This window comes from Muntiacus reevesi, chromosome 20, assembly GCF_963930625.1.
Source record: "Muntiacus reevesi chromosome 20, mMunRee1.1, whole genome shotgun sequence".
Taxonomy (NCBI): Eukaryota; Metazoa; Chordata; class Mammalia; order Artiodactyla; family Cervidae; genus Muntiacus; species Muntiacus reevesi.
In genome coordinates, this window is record NC_089268.1 from 7,718,246 (window position 1) to 7,737,980 (window position 19,735).

Here is a 19,735-nt window from a genome sequence, read left to right on the forward strand (position 1 = left end):
AATAAATAAGAGCACTTTAATAATTACATTTATAATAAAAAACACAGCTGGAAAACCTTAAAACTGTGTAATAGAAATTAAGATAAATGATCACTTAAGAAATATTTGTTTCTAAATCTGTAATGCCTGTTAAAAGCAAGGTCCTAAATGAATCTTATAAATAAGAGAGCCTGATACTAAGAATAAGTGATTTTGGTCCTTATCCTACTGCAGCCTAAGTGAAAGTATCCATTTTGTGTGAAATTTCATATAAAATATAGTTTATGCACTAGAGTTAGTTTCAGCTTTACATTCATTGTTCAATAGTTCAGCCATGTCTGACTCTATGTGACCTCGTGGACTGTAGCCTGCCAGGCTTCCATGTCCTTCACTATCTCCCAGAATTAGCTCAAACTCTTGTCCACTGGGACTTCCCTGGTGGCTCAGATGGTAAAGCGTCTGCCTACAATGCGGGAGACATGGGTTTGATCCCTGGGTCGGGAAGATCCTCTGGAGGAGGAAATGGCAACCCACTCCAGTACTCTTGCCTGGAAAATCCCATGGATGGAAGAGCCTGGTAGGCTACAGTCTGTGGGGTTGCAAAAAGTCGGACATGACTGAGGGACTTCTCCTTTCACCTTGTCCATTGAGTCAGTGATTCCATCCAAACATCTCGTCCTCTGTCATCCCCTTCTCCTCCTGCCCTCAATCCTTCCCAGCATCAGGGTCGTTTCCAATGAGTCTGCTCTTCCCATCAGGTGGCCAAATATTGGAGTTTCAGCTTCAGCATCAGTCCTTCCAATGAATGTTCAGGGTTGATTTCCTTTAGGATTGATTGGTTGTATCTCCTTGCAGTCCAAGGGACTCTCAGGAGTCTTCTCCAGCATGGCAATTGAAAAGCATCAGTTCTCTGGCATTCAGGCTTCTTCAGGGTTCACTCTCACATCATTCATGACTAATGGAAAAACCAGAGCTTTGACTATATATGGACCTTTGTCGGCAAAGTAATGCCTCTGATTTTTAATACTCTGTCTACATTTGTCATAGATTTTTTTCCCTAGTAGCAGTTCAGTTCAGTTCAGTTCCTCAGTCCTGTCAACTCTTTGCAACTCCATGGACTGCAGCATGCCAGGCCTCCCTGTCCATTACCAACTCCCGAAGTCCACCCAAACCCATGTCCATTGAGTCGGTGATGCCATCTGACTCTCATCCTCTGTCTTCCATCTCATCCTCTGTCTTCCCCTTTTCCTCTGCTCTCAATCTTTCCCAGCATCAGGATCTTTTCCATTGAGTCAACTCTTCACATGAGGTGGCCAAAGTGCTGGAGTTTCAGCTTCGACTTCAGTCCTTCCAATGAACACCCAGGACTGATCTCCTTCAGGATGGACTGGTTGGAGCTCCTTGCAGTCCAAGGGACTCTCAACAGTCTTCTCCAACACCACAGTTTAAAAGGATCAGTTCTTCAGTGCTAAGCTTTCTTTGCTTCCAAGTAGCAAGCAACTTAATTTCATGGCTACAGTCACTGTCCACAGTGATTTTGGAGTCCATGAAAATAAAGTCTGTCACTGTTTCCATTGTTTTCCCATCTATTAGCCATGAAGTGATGGGACAGGATGCCATGATCTTAGTTTTTTGAATGTTGAGTTTAAGCCAGCTTTTTCACTCTCCTCTTTTCACCTTCATCAAGAGGCTCTTTAATTCCTCTTCACTTTTTGCTATTACAGTGATATCATCTGCATATCTGAGGTTGTTGATATTTCTACTGGCAGTTTTGATTCCAGCTTGTGATTCATTCAGCCTGGCATTTCACATGATGTACTCTACATATAAGTTAAATAAGCAGGGTGACAATATACAGCCTTGACGTACTCCTTTCGCAATTTTGAACCAGCCGTTGTTTCATGTCTGGTTCTAACTGTTGCTTCTTGACCTGCATACAGGTTATGGAGGAGGCAGGAAATGTGATCTGGTATTCCCATCTCTAAGAATATTCCACAGTTTGTTGTGAGCACACAATCAAAGGCTTTAGCATAGTCAACGAATCATAAGTAGATGTTTTTCTAGAATTCTCTTGCTTTTTCCATGATTCAGTGCATGTTGGCAACTTGATCTCTGGTTCTTCTGCCTTTTCTAAATCCAGCTTGTACTTCTGGCATTTCTTGGTTCCAATACTGTTGAAGCCTTGCTTCAAGGATTTTGAGCATTACGTTGCTAGCATGTGAAATGAGTGCAATTGTGCAGTAGTTTGAACGTTTGTTGGCCTTATCCTCCTTTGAGATTGGAATAAAAACTGACCTTTTCCAGTCCTGTGGCCACTGCTGAGTTGTTCAAATTTGCTGGCATATTGAGTGCAGCACTTTAACAGCATCATCTTTTAAGATTTGTAATAGTTCAGCTGGAATTCCATCACCTCCACTAGCTTTGTTCGTAGTGACGTTCCCTAAGGGCCACTTGGCTTCACATTCATTATGAATACTATAATTTTTGCACACATATAAGTATACTAGCAGCTAAATCAGTATCAACTGATGTGGTCTGATATGAATTGTGTAGTCTTTGGAAAGTCACTGAAATGATTCTGAGTCTCACTGACCTCTACTATATATTAAATTATCCACAGAAGATGGTGTGTGTATCAAGTTCTAAAATGCTATGTTTCAATAAATATTTACTTACTCCTAATTACTCAGCAATTGGATTAAAACATATATTGTGCTTAGCTTTTTAAAACCTTACTGACCATGACCTGGGATAATAAAAACAAACAAAAAACAAAAAACACACGGCACTGTACTAAAAGTCAACAGAAAATGTTAAACGTGAATATCTAGGCTCTGTTATAGGTACAACATATATTTATGGACCTGGTACATATATTTGACAACTCAGAAGCATTGCACAAATCATTTCCTTGTTTCTGCATTGTGTTACGTGATTGAAAGTACTTATACACCAGTGTTAGGGATTAAATGTTTGTATCTTTCAAAAATTCATATTCTGAAACCCTGAGCAGGCTTAAAAGAAATAGCAAGAAGAGTCATAGTCATTTTACTGATTTCACAATTCAGCCCTCTTACAAGTTCTTGTCTTTCTAGCATTTTCTGAAAAGTGCCTTCTCCTGAAAACTGACCTGACAAGGTTCCTGGGCATGGCCTGCCAAGCCAATGGGTCAGAATCTAGATCTTGGTATGCTGACAAAAGTAACTTGTTTTCCTGAGGCTTTTAGGAGACCTCCTTTGGTTGTAACATAATTATCCATTGGCTTGGAATAGCTATTATCTTATTTAAAATTTTGCAATACAAAGGGGTGTCTGTCAAGATCCCCAGGAGAAATATCAATAACCTCAGATATGCAGATGACACCACCCTTATGGCCAAAAGTGAAGAGGAACTAAAGAAGTGATGAAAGTGAAAGAAGAGAGTGAAAAAGTTGGCTTAAAATTCAACATTTGGAAAACAAAGATCACGGTGTCTGGTCCCATCACTTCAAGGCAAATAGATGGGAAAACAATGGAAACAGTGACAGACTTTATTTTCTTAGGCTCCAAAATCACTGCAGACGGTGACTGCAGCCATAAAATTAAAAGACGCTTGCTCTTTGGAAGAAAAGCTATGACCAACCTAGACAGCATATTAAAAAACAGAGACATTACTTTGCTGACAAAGGTCTGTCTAGTCAAAGCTCTGGTTTTTCCAGTAGTCATGTATGGATGTGAGAGTTGGACCATAAAGAAAGCTGAGTGCCAAAGAATTGATGCTTTTGAACTGTGGTGTTGGAGAAGACTCTTAAGAGTCCCTTGGACTGCAAGGAGATCCAACCAGTCCATCCTAAAGGAGATCAGTCCTGAATATTCATTGGAAGGACTGATGCTAAAGCTGAAACCCCAGTACTTTGGCCATCTGATGGGAAGAGCTGACTCACTAGAAAAGACCCTGATGCTGGGAAAGATTGAAGGCAGGAGAAGGAGATTACAGAGGATGAGATGGTTGGATGGCAACACCGACTCAATGGACATGAGTTTGAGCAAGCTCCGGGAGTTGGTGATGGATAGGGAGGCCTGGTGTGCTGCAGTCCGTGGAGTCGCAAAAAGTCGGACACGACTGAGTGACTGAACTGAACCGAACTGTCAGGAACAAAAGAGAGAAGGGCACTGTAGGCAGAAAGAAAAGAGGGAAGAAAAGAATAAGAAACTAGCTATACTGAAAAAACTGCAGAGTAGTGCTTGAAGGAAAAGAATGGTCTGGGTAATAGGAACTGAAGCATTAGCGGGGATCAGCAGGAATAGCTAGTGGACCCATTGTGCTGAGACATGGAATTCTGCTGAGGAGAAGTTAGTCACAAAGATAGAAGGATCAGAATGGTCGGTTTGGCCAAGACTGTAGAGGTCAGCCCTTGCATGCCAGGCTAATTACCGATTCCATAAGGCATAATGGAATTAACATTTAAAGTTTTATAGCGAAAGAATTATGTGATCAGAACAGTATGATTAATATGCTAGTATATATGGGATCAGTGAGAAATTGGGGCATCTACCAGCAGGTAGAGGCATTAAAGAGCTTCAGTCCTAATGGAGCATATATGTATAAGATCCCAACATGAACAGAAGTGGCAAGAATAAAAGGAAGGGATGGAGGTAAAGCTGCAAAGGATGATTTGACAAGATTCCATGGCTGAATGCTTGAGGAAAACAAAAGGGAGAGGCTGGTCAGGGCTCATTAGGTATAAAAGACCTGAATTACATGCAGAAGTATTGTACAATTATAAGAACATTTGAAATTCCAAAGAAATATTTTGTATACAAAGCAAACTGAAACAATGTGATAAACACTGCTAGAAAGTACTTTTTGCTTTTTCTATCTAACTGTTTATCTATCATCCATGCTTTTCTTCTTTTTTTTTTCCTAACCATTGAAACTTAAGTGTTTCTAGACATATGGGAAAAATTAGGTGGATATCAAAGGAACAATATAGGAGAGAGGTAATAAAATTGATGGCATATGATCTCAGTGACGCCAGAGTGGGATGGGATAAGCAGGGCAGGAGAAGTCTGCCTTAGAATTAGGTTCTACAGACATGCAAAGGCTATAGGGAAGAAGAGAAACAAAGATAACTTTAAGAAATGTTTTGATGGTGTACAGCAACTCACCTACCTACAAATAAGTTCTGTTCCAAGAGTGTATTCATAAGTCCGATTTGTTTGTAAATCCAACAAAGTTAGCCTAGGATTCCAACTAACACAATTAGCTGTAAGGTACTGTTCTGTAGGGAGATTCAACCAGTCCGCCCTAAAGGAGATCAGTCCTAGGTGTTCATTGGAAGGACTGATGTTGAAGCTGAAACTCCAATACTTTGGCCACCTCATGCGAAGAGTTGACTCATTGGGAAAGACCCTGATGCTGGGAAAGATTGAGGGCAGGAGGAGAAGGGGACGACAGAGGATGAGGTGGTTGGATGGCATCACCGACTCAATGGACCTGAGTTTGAGTAAACTCTGGGAGCTGGTGATGGACAGGAAGGCCTGGCGGGCTGCGGTTCATGGGGCTGCAAAGAGTCAGACATGACTGAGCGACGGAACTGTTCTGTAACAGGTTTATAATACTTTTCACACAAATAATACATAAGAAGCAAGCACACAACAAAGAAAACATTTTTAACCTTACAGTAGAGTATCCTGAAAAGTACCGAACAACAGCTGGCACACAGGGGCTGGCATCTAGCGCACGGGCAGGAGGAGTCATTAACTGGAAGAGGCGAAGGAGGTGGGAGAGGGTGGAGTGGAAGGATCATCAGCCATGGGGGACCGAGGGCGAGCTGCAGGCTCGATCACGCCCGATGCTGATGGAAGGCACATCCGCACCTTTGAAAACGTGTAGAGGACTTACTGTGGAGAATGTTGTGAGAGAGGAAACGGGAACATTAGGTGACTGTCATGAATGCCCTCAGCATATACTTCATGGCTGGAGGCAAAGCCCAAATCTGGGGCGACGGTCAGTGAGGGCTCAGACTGTGGGTTTGCAGGGAATGAAAAAGATCCAGAACAGCTGCTCTGAGGAATAAGGCACGAAGTTAACAGGGAATTAAAAGGAGTTCTGCGGTGTAACAGTGAGAGCCCAACTGAAAATCTGTTTGCGTGCACACTTGAAATCAACATTTTTAGAAAGTTTTGGAGAAATGTTTCAGCAACATTCAACAACTGTCAAAAGACAATTAGGTAAAGGGGAAATTTCAAAACTGACTAGACATTTAATATTAATGAAATGTTTGGGTTTGATAGTTTATGTGTTCTTAAATGCCCTTATTTTTAAGAGAATAATATTGAAGCAATGACAGGTGAAATGATCCATTATATGTGATTTTCTTCAACTTAATTCAGCAGTAATGAGAGGTATGGAGGAAATGAAATTGAATACAAGTTAATAATTAATGAAACAGGCTAGTGGGTGCATGAGGAATCATTATGTTGTTCACTTTTCTGTTACACATGTTTGAAATGTTCCAGAGCAAGATGATACGGAATCAAGGACTTAACTTTTACTCCATCCAACTCCATCTTCTTCTCACTCTTTTCCATCTTTACCTTTTAAATTCAGATATTATCCTTGCTAAGTTTTCCCTTTATCTGTTTATTTATTGTATGCATTTGTCTGTGTATGGTCTTAGTTGTGGCACTTGGGACCTTTAGTGGCAGCATGTGAACACTTAGTTGTGGTATGTGCGATCTAATTCCCAGACCAGGGATCAAACCTCGGGCCCCATGCACAGGGAGTATGGAATTTTAGCCACTGGACCACCAGCAAAGTCCCTCCTGTTTATTTTTGTACTCCTTTTTCTTAAGTCACTCTTCAGTATTTCTTTTTCTTCCACAACTATCTGTCCCGTCTCTCTGAATCTGGGATCTGCCATTTTCTAATGAGGTGAATTAACTTCTCATCTATAAAATCCAGTCAATAATTCTTATCCTACAGGATTGCTTGGAAAATTAAGATGATGTATATCAAGTCCTTAGAAAGTGGTCTGCTGTAAAGGATCGTACACATTACAAGCACGTGACAAAGGATCATTAAATACTTGCTATTATTAATGCAAGCAGATCAAATCAGTCAATTGTAAAGGAAATCAGTCCTGAACATTCATCGGAAGGACTGATGCTGAAGCTGAAGCTCTAATAATTTGACCACCTGATGCAAAGAACTGACTCACTAGAAAAGACCCTGATGCTGGGAAATATTGAAGGCAAGAGGAGAAGCAGATGACAGAGGATGAGATGGTTGGATGGCATCACCGACTGGATGGACATGAGTTTGAGTAAGCTCCAGGAGTTGGTGATGGACAGGGAAGCCTGGTGTGCTGCAGTCTACGGGGTCACAAAAAGTCTGACATGACTGAGCGACTGAACTGAACTGAACTATTAATGAAAATGTGGGTGATAATGTAAACTTGAAAGAGAGACATTTTTGTTATATTTGAAGAAAATTTGAGCATTGCTAATTTAAACAAATGAGTAAAACATTTCACATGTTTCAAGCCATGTTTTCTTAATTCATAGATTGATTATAACCAAATATTCCCCAATAATTAAAATAACAACTACAATAACAAAACATTCTGTTCCTACATTAGATTATTCTTTTTTTAAAATTTATTTTTTATTGAAGGGTAATTGTTTTATAGAGTTTTGTTTTCTGTCAAACCTCAGCATGAACTAGCCATAGGTATACACATATCTCCTCCCTTCTGAACCTCCCTCCCATCTCCCTCCCCATCCCAACCCTCTAGGTTGATACAGAGCCCCTGTTTGAGTTTCCTGAGCCATAGAGCAAATCCCGATGGATATCTATTTTACAAATGGTAATGTAGGTTTCCATGTTACTCTTTCCATACACCTCACCCTCTCCTCCCCTCTCCACATGTCCACATGTCTGTTCTCTATATCTGTTTCCCCATTGCTGCTCCATAAATAAGTTCTCCAGTACAGTTCTTCTAGATTCCATGTATATGTGTTAGAATATGATATTTATCTTCCTCGTTCTGACTCACTTCACTCTGTATAATAGGTTCTAGGTTCATCCACCTCATCAGAACTGACTCAAATGCATTCCTTTTTATGGCTGAGTAATATTCCATTGTGAATGGAAAAAGTAACATGAAAACTTCTAAAACAGATAGCCAGTGGGGATTTGTGGTTTGGCTCAGCAAACTCAAACAGGGGCTCTGTATCAACTCAGAAGGTTGGGATTTGGAGGGAGATGGGAGGGAGGTTCAAAAGGAAGGGGAAATATGTAAATACCAGGACTTCCCTCGTGGCTCGGATGGTAAAGCATCTGCCTACAATGCGGGGGACCTGGGTCTGATCCCTGGGTCAGAAAGAGACCCCTGGAGGAGGAAATGGCAACCCACTCCAGTATTCTTGCCTGGAAAATCCCATGGTCAGGAGAGGCTGGTAGGCTACAGTCCATGGGGTCACAAAGAGTCAGACATGACTGAGCAACTTCACTTTCACTTTCATATGTATACCTATGGCTGATTCATGTTGAGGTTTGACAGAAAAAAAAAAAATTCTGTAAAGCAATTATCCTTCAATAAAAAAAAATTAATTAAAAAAAAAAAAAAAAAAGAATCCACCTGCCAATGCAGGGGACACAGGTTTGATCCCCAGTCCAGGAAGATTCCACTTGCCTTGGAACAACCAAGGCCATGTGCCACAAGTACTGGAACCCATGCTCGGGTTAGGAGAAAAGATGCTCAGGGAGGGTCTGTGAGCGTCTACGTACCCTGTCCAAGCGGGCTGGGATCACGGACCCGCAACCGCAAGCTCCTTCCTAGATTGCATTCTTTACTTAAGCAATAATTATGTCTCTTGAATGTCAACAATTAAATAACTTGACATAAAAAAAAGTCAATCACATAGTGTTGCAAAAATGCCACAGGTCCTATTTATCCAATAATAATCTCTATTTGAATAAGAAATTTGAATATCAAGGAGTTTTACATAAAAGTCATGAACTATTGCAGTAGCATTTTTTTATTTACTGTAAGTCTTCCTGTGTCTTTACCCTGTAGTCAAGTTATATGAACTTAATCCCTTATTTATTTAACTCTACTGCTCTCTTTTCTCTCTTGGAGAATTTTTTTTTTTTTTTTTTACCACTAGCTTCTGAGAACTGTGTATTATTTTTCACTTTGATGCCTGAAAATTGAAAGACAGCATATTGGTGGTAGAGAACAGTCATTCTAAAAGCTAAGAGACAGGGGAATAACTAATTTTCAGGGTATCATCAACCTCAATTGAAAACAATTAGCCATATTATTTAGAATATTTCCTGAATAATTTGTCTCCCATACATCCAAGCTTCTTAAGTATTCTGAACACCTAATGATACTCATTCTATATAGATAAACAGTATTCAGATACAAAGCAGTGAATGTTTATCAGTTGGGCTACAAATATGAGACACAAGTTTCCTATTTTATTAGCATTTCCAAGTCTTCATTAATATGATTAAAATCTCATTGAGAAAATCTTCACTTTCTCTGCTAGAAAATTCTAAAGTATAATTTATTTTCCTTCAGTAGGTTCATAAAAAGGGTCTTGTCATAATTCTAGGTTGAAAGTCTGTTTATTATGTATACTACATCTGAACATTGAGGTTTTATTAAAATAAAACTGCCTTTATCAAAAGCTGAGATAGCCACATTTATTCCAGCCACTTTCATTAAGTTAAGCCAAATTGTTTTATCCATAAAATTAAGGAAGATCCATGTCTTTACAAATGACCTTTGATTAATATTCTACATGTTACTTGAAAAATAAAATATTTTATATAAATATATCCTTCAGCAGCTCTTAAAGCTGTAAATATTGGCAAAATGGGAGCTAATGATTAAAGAATATGAATAGAATGAGATGAGGAAAAAACTATACAAAAATTCTCTTCAATACATTAAATTTGGTTACTATATCAAATTTGTCAAATGACATTTGAAAGCCATTTAAACTTCAAATATTTCCAAAGGTCAAATAACTTCATCTTTTAGGACACAAATAATATTTTAAAAGTACTTCCATTCTAAGAAAATTGAATGTGGAGTTTCAATCTGGGCCAGTGAAATATTTTTGAAAAAAATTAAATATGCCTGTGAATTTAGGTTTCTTGAGACTTCATTTCTGAAAACAGATCAAATGGCAAAAGAAAAGTACACTGGATAAGCATTAATAGGTTCAGATAATCATAGGGGAAGAAAAAATTATCCAAATCATTAAAATGTAAAGCAGTTCAATAAGAAATCTAACCTTCAGCTTTCATTATTGAGCTGATCAAAGGCAACAGAAAGCCTCCTGACTGATAAGAGAACCAAAGGAATCTGTCCTCTGAGAGGAGGATAGAACGGGGTGTGCAGTGAATTTAACTATCTGATAGGAAAGAACACTGTCAATGACATATTTGGTTTCAAATTAAAATTAAAGAAATGAAAGTTTCATGAGTATCAGAGAAGATCTCCAGCCCCACTTTCTCAGAGAGGCTAATTATTCAGGTAAAAGATAATCTCATGAGTTTTTAGACTTAATATTAGATTGCCTTTTTTTTTCACATTGAACTCAAACTTCCTAAATAAAAGTTAGGAGAATTTCTTTCAATTTTAGTGTCTGGATCAGAAAGTAAACAAAAAAGTAGACAGCAATAGTCTTATGACATGAAAAAGTTTATAAAGTATGCTTCATAATTATACACACACATAGGGAGAGAGAAAGAGAATGAGCGAGAGAGACATGGTCTGTCTCTTTCAACCACCTGGGGAGGAAAGACTTTGTAAAAAAACAGACTAAAAAAGGAAAACTTGCAATAATTTCACAGTTATGCCAGGGACAATGGCATTTTTTCTTTTATCCTGTTGTACGCATACTTTTAGAAACTGAGATGTTATTTACGTAATGTGTATGTTATATGCTTGTCATTAAGGAGTGTTCTCCTACTATATAAACTGCCATAACAGCATGTTTTTAGAAAAGATCGTTTTCCAAAAAGCAGTGTGAAGGATGTAGTCTGAACGTAGAAGGATCAACTAGAAGTCTGCTGTAAAGGTTCAGAATCTGACTGGCAATAGGGATCATATCAATGTCTGTCAAGAAAACATTTCCCCAGGAGTTTTCAATGCTGAGAAATTAAAGAAAAGACTATTTACAGAAGTGTGGGCACAGTTAAGTAAACTGACTGTAGAGACCCAAGTCTGTCACTTAAGGGGGAGAGAGGAAAGGGGAAAAACCGAAAACAAACTTCTTAACCAAAAGGGTTGGTGCACTGTTGTTGATTTAAAAAATAAAATAAAATCCCCACTTTCTCTTTCTTTATCAAAATCCAACTCCCCTCTCAGAAAATGAACTTTTTTCCTTCTAGTACGTCCTGTCAACTGGATAGTGGGGTACACGAGGAGAAAATACTTCTGGACAACTTGCAGATTTCTGGATTGAATGACTGAATGGCTGATGTCGTCAGTGACACATAGGCAGATGGGAGGCGGGAAAGTGAGAAGGTTGGCTTTGGGTCTGTGGATTGTCAACCATCTATGACACAGCTACGTGGAAACCCTTACAGCCTGCTGGTTGTCCAGAGAAAGCTTCTGGCCTTCAAATTCTACATATTTCTTTTTAATGGCTGAGTAATATTCCATGGTGTATATGTACCATAGCTTCCTTATCCATTCATCTGCTGATGGGCATCTAGGTTGCTTCCATGTCCTGGCTATTATAAACAGTGCTGCGATGAACATTGGGGTGCACGTGTCTCTTTCAGATCTGGTTTCCTTAGTGTGTATGCCCAGGAGTGGGATTCATGTCAATGTATGACAAAAACCACTACAATATTGTAAAGTAATTAGCCTCCAACTAATAAAAATAAATGAAAAAAAAAATTCTACAGATTTCCCCCTATAAGTCAGACTATTTAAGAATACGTAATTTATAACATCAAATGTAAACTCTTTACAGTGTCATGCAGAGTCTGTCTTCATTTCAGGCCTCACTGCATCTTCCATGCCCCCTGCGATTCCTTCTGTCTAAATCCCCACCTTCTCTTTATCAAAATCCAACTCCCCTCTCAAGGCCGAGTTTACCTGCAAGCCTCTTTCACAAAGATGCTGCTGATTCCCTGAGCCTGCATCAATACCATCCTAATGTATGCCCCATCTATGTTTTTTAATATATTTAGCACAGCATTTATTTCATCAGCCTTGTTGCTCACTAACTACTTTCAAGGGAGTAATAAGCTAGGGGAGAGTGGGGAAAATATACCCCAGTGATTTTGTATCCCCATCAACTTAACAATACAACTCAATAAAATTTATTCAATTATTCAAGCTATTTCTCTGAAGCATCAAGTATGGTTATTTTCAAATAGTAAACAAGTCAATGTTTTTAACTGAATATTTACACTTATTTTGAATTCCTAAAAATTTCCATGATTTTCTAAAGAAACTGTTGCTGTTGTTGAGTTGTTCAGTCATGTCCGACTCTTTGTGACCCCACAGACTGCAGCACACCAGGTTCCCTATCCTCACTGTTTCCCAGAGTTTGCTCAAAGTCATGTCCATTGAGTCGGTGATGCCATCCAACCATCTCATCCTCTGCCATCTCCTTCTCCTCCCACCTTCAATCTTTCCCAGCATCAGTGTCTTTTCTAATGAGTTGGCTCTTCTCATCAGATGGCCAAAGTATTGGAGTTTCAGCTTCAGCATCAGTCCTTCCAATGAATATTCAAAGTTGAATTCCTTTAGGATTAACTGGCTAGATCTCCTTGCCATCCAAAGAACTCTCAAGAGTCTTCTCCAACACCACAGTTTGAAGGCATGGGTTCTTCAGCGCTCAGCCTTTTTTTTATTGTCCAGCTCTCACATCTGTACATGACTACTGGAGAAACCATAGCTTTGACTATATGGACCTTTGTACACAAAATAATGTCTCTGCTTTTAAAATACACTATCTAGATTTGTCATAGCTTTTCTTCCAAGGAGCAAGCCTCTTTTAATTTCATGGCTGCAGTCACCATCTGCAAAGAACTAAAAAGCCTCTTGATGAAAGTGAAAGAGGAGAGTGAAAAAGCTGGCTTAAAACTCAACATTCATAAAACTAAGATCACAGCATCTGGCCCCATCACTTCATGCAAATAGATGGAGAAACAGTGGAAACAGTGACAGACTTTATTTGCGGGGCGGGGGGGGGGGGGGCTCCAAAATCATTGCTTATGGTGACTGCAGCCATGAAATTAAAAGATGCTTGTTCTTTGGAAGAAAAGCTATGACCAACCTAGACAGCATATTAAAAAGCAGAGACAATACTTTGTCAACAAATGTCCATCTAGTCAAGGCTATGGTTTTTCCAGTAGTCATGTATGGATGTGAGAGTTGGAGTATAAAGAAAGCTGAGCACCAAAGAATTGATGCTTTTGAACTGTGGTGTTGGAGAAGACTCTTGAGAGTCCCTTGGACTGCAAGGTGATCCAACCAGTCCATCCTAAAGGAAATCAGTCCTGAATATTCATTGGAAGGACTGATGCTGAAGCTGAAACTCCAATACTTTGGCCACCTTATGCAAAGAACTGACTCATTGGTAAAGATCCTGGTGATGGAAAAGATTGAAGGCAGGAGGAGAAGGGAATGACAGAGGATGAGATGGTTTGATGACATCACCGACTCAATGAACATGAGTTTGAGTAAATTCCAGGAGTTGGTGATAGACAGGGAGGCCTGGTGACTGAGCAACTGAACTGAACAGAATATAACATTTGTAACATGGAGGGTATTAGTAAGAATCATCCTTCCCAAAAAATTAGTTGGGCTGGATAAATAGTATTTTCACCTCAGTGGCACCAGCAACAAAAGCTGAAGATCATGGATATTAAGGTGTTTATTTAAGATCACACCATAAGTGATAAAGCTGCAGCTAGAACTGAATTTTCTTCTAGTTCAGTAGTCTGCCATCGGGCCATATGACCTCAACCCACTGCCTGAGTCAGGGGGAAATGTGTATACCTGAGAAGGTTCCAGAACATGGTGACCATCCCTTGTTAGAGTTCAGTTTGGTTCCGGATGTGTGGTTAATGCCTCATCGATAGTGAAAGGCAAAGAACACTTTGATGCAGAGTCCCATTCTTGAAATACAATTGTACCCCATTTTTTGAATCTTGGCTAAAAGTTCTGACAATCTCCACAATATATCATTGGATTAAGCTAGTATCAAATTCTACTTGGTCTCTACACTCTATCTATAGCTATGTCTGAGCCACTATGGGACAGAATCTTCATTGGAGAGATTCTATTCCAAACATGTATAAAACCCAGCTGACAGCTATCAGAATGGCTATCATCAAAAAGACAACAAGTTAACAAGTGTTGGTGAGGATGCAGAGAAAAAGGAAATCCTGTGATGAGCTGGTGGGAATATAATTTAATGAAACCACTATGGAAAATAGTATGGTGGTTTCCCAAAAAATTAAAAATAGAGCTACCACATAATCTACTAATTCATCCAAAGAATAAAAAAAAAAAAAAAAGAATAACTCAAAAGGACATCCATATCCCTATGTTCCTCGCAGCATTATTTATAACAGCCAAGACATGGAAACAACCTACACATCCATCTGGAGATGAATGGGTAAAGAGGGCGTGGCATACAAATAACAGAGAAGCACTAACTCAGCCATAAAAAAGAATGCAATGATGCCACGTGTGATAACACAGAGGGACCATAAGTGTATTAGGCTAAGTGAAATAAATCAGACAGATAAATACAAATACTCTATGCCATGACTTACATATGGACTCCAAGAAAACAAATGAACATAACCAAATAGAAACAGAGTCATAGATATAGTGAACAAACAGGTGGTTGCCAGAGAGGTGTGGGTTGAGGGTAAGAGAAACATAGATGAGGGAGACTGAGAAATATAAACTTTAAATTACAAAATAAATGAATCACAGATATGAGATGTACAGTATGGGGGAAATAACTGATAACTATATAACATCTTTGAATGGTGATAGATGGTGACTAGATTTACCATGGTGATTATTTTGAACGTATAGAAATACCAAATCACAGATTTCCTGCTAAACTTAGTTGGTAAAGAATCCACCTGCAATGCAGAAGACCCTGGTTCAATTCCTGGGTTAGGAAGGTCCACTGGAGAAGGGATAGGCTACCCACTTCAGTATTCTTGGGCTTCCCTTGTGTGACTCAGCTGGTGAAGAATCCGCCTGCAATGCGGGAGACCTGGATTCGATCAATGAGTTGGGAAGATCCCCCGGAGAAGGAAAAGGCTATCCAGTCTTCTGGCCCAGAAAATTCCATGGACTGTATAGTCCATGGGCTCAAAAAGAGTTGGACACGACTGGGTGACTTTCAATTTCATGCTATGTTACCAGCAACTACCATAGTGGATTAGACCAATTATGCCTCAAAAACAAATTCATAGAAAAAGAAATCAGATTTGTGTTTACCAGAGGTGGGAAGTGGGCTGTGAAGAGGGAAGGAGAAACTAGATAAAGTTGTCAAAAGATACAAACTTTCAGTTATAAGATAAACAAATATAAGGGATATAAGGTACAACATGATAAATATAAATAAGACTGCAATATATTATATATGAGAGGTGTTGAGAGTAAATCCTAAGAGTTCTCATCTCAAGTGACACTTGTGTCTATATGAGATGATGGAAGCTTACTAAATTTACTGTGATCATCATTTCATGATGTAAGTACATTATGCTGTACACCTTAAACTTATATGATGTTGTACGTCAATTCTATCTCAGTAAAACTGGAAAGAAAATGTATACAAGCTCACTCTGGATGCTTTCCAATACATGAGATATGTCTCATAAATATGTATCATAAATTATACGAGATACGAAAACTATGGCTAGATTTTTGTCTTTATATAGCTGACAAGCAGTTATTTGAAAAATCCATCTCACTAATGAAATTAAAAATCAAGTAATCAGAATGTATCATATGTTCATCCATGCTAAAAATATATAGAATATTTAATGAGATAGGTTTCAAAGTGTTTAAAGAAGTTCTACTTCATGGTGGCAGAACTGTGCTTTGAGGATGTTTCTGAAAACGGAAGAGTCTTGCCAGGTAAGGAACTGTACTGCAAAGGTGTAAGTAGAATAGCTCATGAAAAAAATTGCTTAGTTCCTAATAAAGAAATGGAGAAACAAAATAAAGTGGGATGAAGAAATAAGCAATTTGAAGCTGAATGAAATCAATAATTACGATTCCTCTTAATAGGATATCTTTTACCAGCATCCTTGCCAACATTTGCTAGCTTCTTTTCCCCCTCAAGAAATGCTAAGAAGGCAGAAAGCTCCATTTGGTCAATAAATGAGGTAGCAACAGTTGTATTTCACAAGTGTTAAATCCATTTAATTTTCCTTCCTCCAAATTTTGGTAAAGGAGAGCCTTAAATAAATAATGGTATATATTTTTTTAATTCCTTGAGTGGATTTTCTTTTAAGACAGGTTCTATGTCACATCAGCTCAATGTTATTCCTTGAATAAAAATCAAATGGCCACTCAAGCTAAATAAGTTATCATAACACTTAGGTCATTATGTCTCTCCTGTGTGTGTGTGCTTAGCCGCTCAGTCACGTCTGACTCAGCAACGCCATGGACTGCAACCTGCCAGACTCCTCTGTCCATGGGATTCTTCAGGCAGAATACTGGAGTGGGTTGTCATGCCCGCCTCCAGGGGATCTTCCCAACCCAGGATTGAACCCAGGTCTCCCACATTGCAGGCAGATTCTTTAACCATCTGAGCCTCAGGGAAGCATGTCTCTTCTGAGATTTCTTCAAAATTGAACACATTCTCAGAAGTTTGGTTCAGTATTTAACTGGAATCTTGCATAGAATTTTAAAAAAAAAAACATTTTTGAGCAAAAGCATGAATTAGGTCAACTCTGCCCTCCTGAAGCGTTTTCAAGCTCTGAGATTCTATGCTTATTAAAAAAGAAACTTCACATTTCACAAAAGATTCCCTATGAAAATATCACCAGGAATTCTCCCTTACTTCCTCCCTCTCATGCCATCGGCTCCTCATGAGACAGGCTAATGAGACATTAGGCACAGAAGTTGAAAGTCAAGGTCAAATGGGAGTAAAGAGAGTAAGGAACTGAAGAGAATATCACGGGGCTACGACGTCATCCAGAAGTGTTAGCCACACTGGACATCGTCTGCTTATATATTTCAGCAACACTGAACAATGCTTTGGAGTTGTTTGGTTGTTTCCCATGGTAACAAGTCCCAAGGATTGAAATCAGCAAATAAAATTATATGTCTAAGAAAAATAATACATTCTTAAATAGCATTAGATTAAATAAAACAATGATGGGAATAATCATTTAATTTAGTTAAGATATAGTAAGACTAATCTAGACAATGGCTTTATGCCACTGAAGAAATGACAAAAAAGGCTGAAAAGTACATCTAACACTTGTTTTTTGCTGTTAACCATCACTTAAGAAAAGGCACTGTCTGAAATGGAATGCATAGCTCATACTAAAAGTAGACTTTCTCCACATAACTGTAATAAGCTTTATAGTTGATAGTCCTATTTACCCTAAACACATTACAATAATAGAATAAAATGGAAATGGGCACTTCATAAAACAGGACGAATTTTAATATAACCAGAAAAGAATGTCTAATCAAAAAGGCTCTTACATACACATTGAATGAATGAGATTTCATAATACTTGCCATATACGTAAATGGATGTTTCAGTATGTTGTTATTTAGTCATAATATTTTACGAAATCTTGAAGATAATTCTTAGCAACATCATATCAAATCATTATAGATGTAAAATCACCTATTAACTGTAGGAATAACCAATAGTTGTTTTGCTTCTGACTCTAAATTCTACTAGATTGAGTTCTAAGTTTAGAAACGTTTTTTTCTTAATTAAAATTTAGATGATAAAATCAGATAAAATGGATAAAGCAGTGTAAGCAGCTTCTGGCAGGAAAGAGCTCTTTGCCAGTTCTCTGCATGCACCCCCTTTGGTCTTGTCACTAACCTCACACCAGGAACCTCAATCCTCTGCTTATCTCAGTCTTAAGCACTTTTTTCAAATATTAATCACACGAATCTTGCCCAATCTGTTCCATAGACGAAAGAAGTAGAAATGAAGAATAAGTAATTAACAGATGACCAGATCGCTTCTCCAGCTTCCCCTTCAGTAATCTCAAGAAATAAACTATGTAAACAAGACAGCAACTAAAGAAAGATCCCAAGCAGGTGACAAGCCTGCCCACGGGGAGGGATGGCAAGGACCCTCACTTCTTATCCCAATGACTCACCGAGATCATCCCCCGTTTTTCCCTTTAAGAACTTTCATGGTCAACTGTAAAGAATCTTTACAGTTGGTTTTTGGGGGACATGAGTCTGCCTTCTCCCCAGCATTCTGATTAAAGGCAACTTCTTCCTATCAATCTCTCTCTCTTTCTCTCTCATTGATTTTTCAGGGGCAAGCAACAAGCCTGAGTCCGTAACAGTCACCAGCTTCATTCAGCCCATGTGTGTTACCAATATAGGCTCGTCGTCACAGGTTCTGCTCCTTTTATCTGCTCTTAATCAAATAAATGACCTAGCTTATTTCTAAATACATCCAGACATTCTGTACTTCATGGGCTTTTGAAAATCCCATTTAAATGGAATTTCGGTTCTCCATAGAGATAAAACAGGAAGGTCAGATCAAACAAGAGCCTGGAATTTTTAATCTAGTTCTTTCAGCACAAAGACACACACACAGAGCTTCATCTTGGGACAAGGGAGGAAGCTCTTTTCTGAAGAGAGGACCCCAGGCACCTGGGCTTTGTGGAGGCAGCCGTGAGAGGCACTGCTGGAGCCCACAGGCATTTCCATTTGTCCCCCAGGCTTCTACATTTCCTGTCCTTTTCTCCACCTCTCCCATAGGGAGGAAGCACAGAACTCTACTCGCAGGAGGGACGGAGACCAGGGTGGGCGGCGGCAGCCACTCCCCAGCTCTACCCCCCTGCCTCCCACGCAGTTGTGGCCTCTGGAGGGGTCTTTTCAGGCCTCTCCAGAATGTCCTTCCTTTTCCTTACAGGTCAGTAACCTCCCTTCCCCCATCCACCACTTCTTCCCTCATTTTCTCTCTCTTTTCAAATGGAAGGAGAGCTGATGTACAGTGTTTCGTTTGTTTCAGGAGTTCAGCAACATGATTCAGATGTATTATCTTTCTCAGATTCTTTTCCATTATAGATTACTATAAGATGTTGAATATAGTTCCCTGTGGTATACAGTAGATTCCTGTTTATCTGTTTAATAACAGTTGTGTGTATATGTTAATCCTAAACTCCTAATTTATCCCTCCCCTTGGTAACCATAAATTTGTATTCCATGTCTGTGGGTCTATTTCTGATCTGCATATAAGTTCATTTGTATCCTGCAATTTGACTCTTAGGCTTATATACAGAGAAAACTATAATTCAAAAAGCTACACATACCCCAACATTAACTGCAGCACTATTTACAATGGCCAAGACATGGAAGCAACCTAAATGTCCAGAGACAGATGAATGGATAAAAAAGATGTGGTACAAAAATATAGAACTGGAGTACTACTCAGCCATAAAAAGGATGAAATAATGCCATCTGCAGCAACATGGATAGACTGAGAGATTGTCAGACTAGGTAGATAAAGTCAGAGAAAGACAAATCTCATATATGGGGGACCTC

General features: G+C 39.0%; 1 protein-coding gene across 2 annotated transcripts in view; it reads right to left on the bottom strand.

Moving 5' to 3' along the window:
- The window catches only part of FAM83B (family with sequence similarity 83 member B), a 109,108-nt gene that overhangs the window by 17,673 nt on the left and 71,700 nt on the right, over positions 1 to 19,735 (bottom strand). The window lies entirely within an intron of this gene.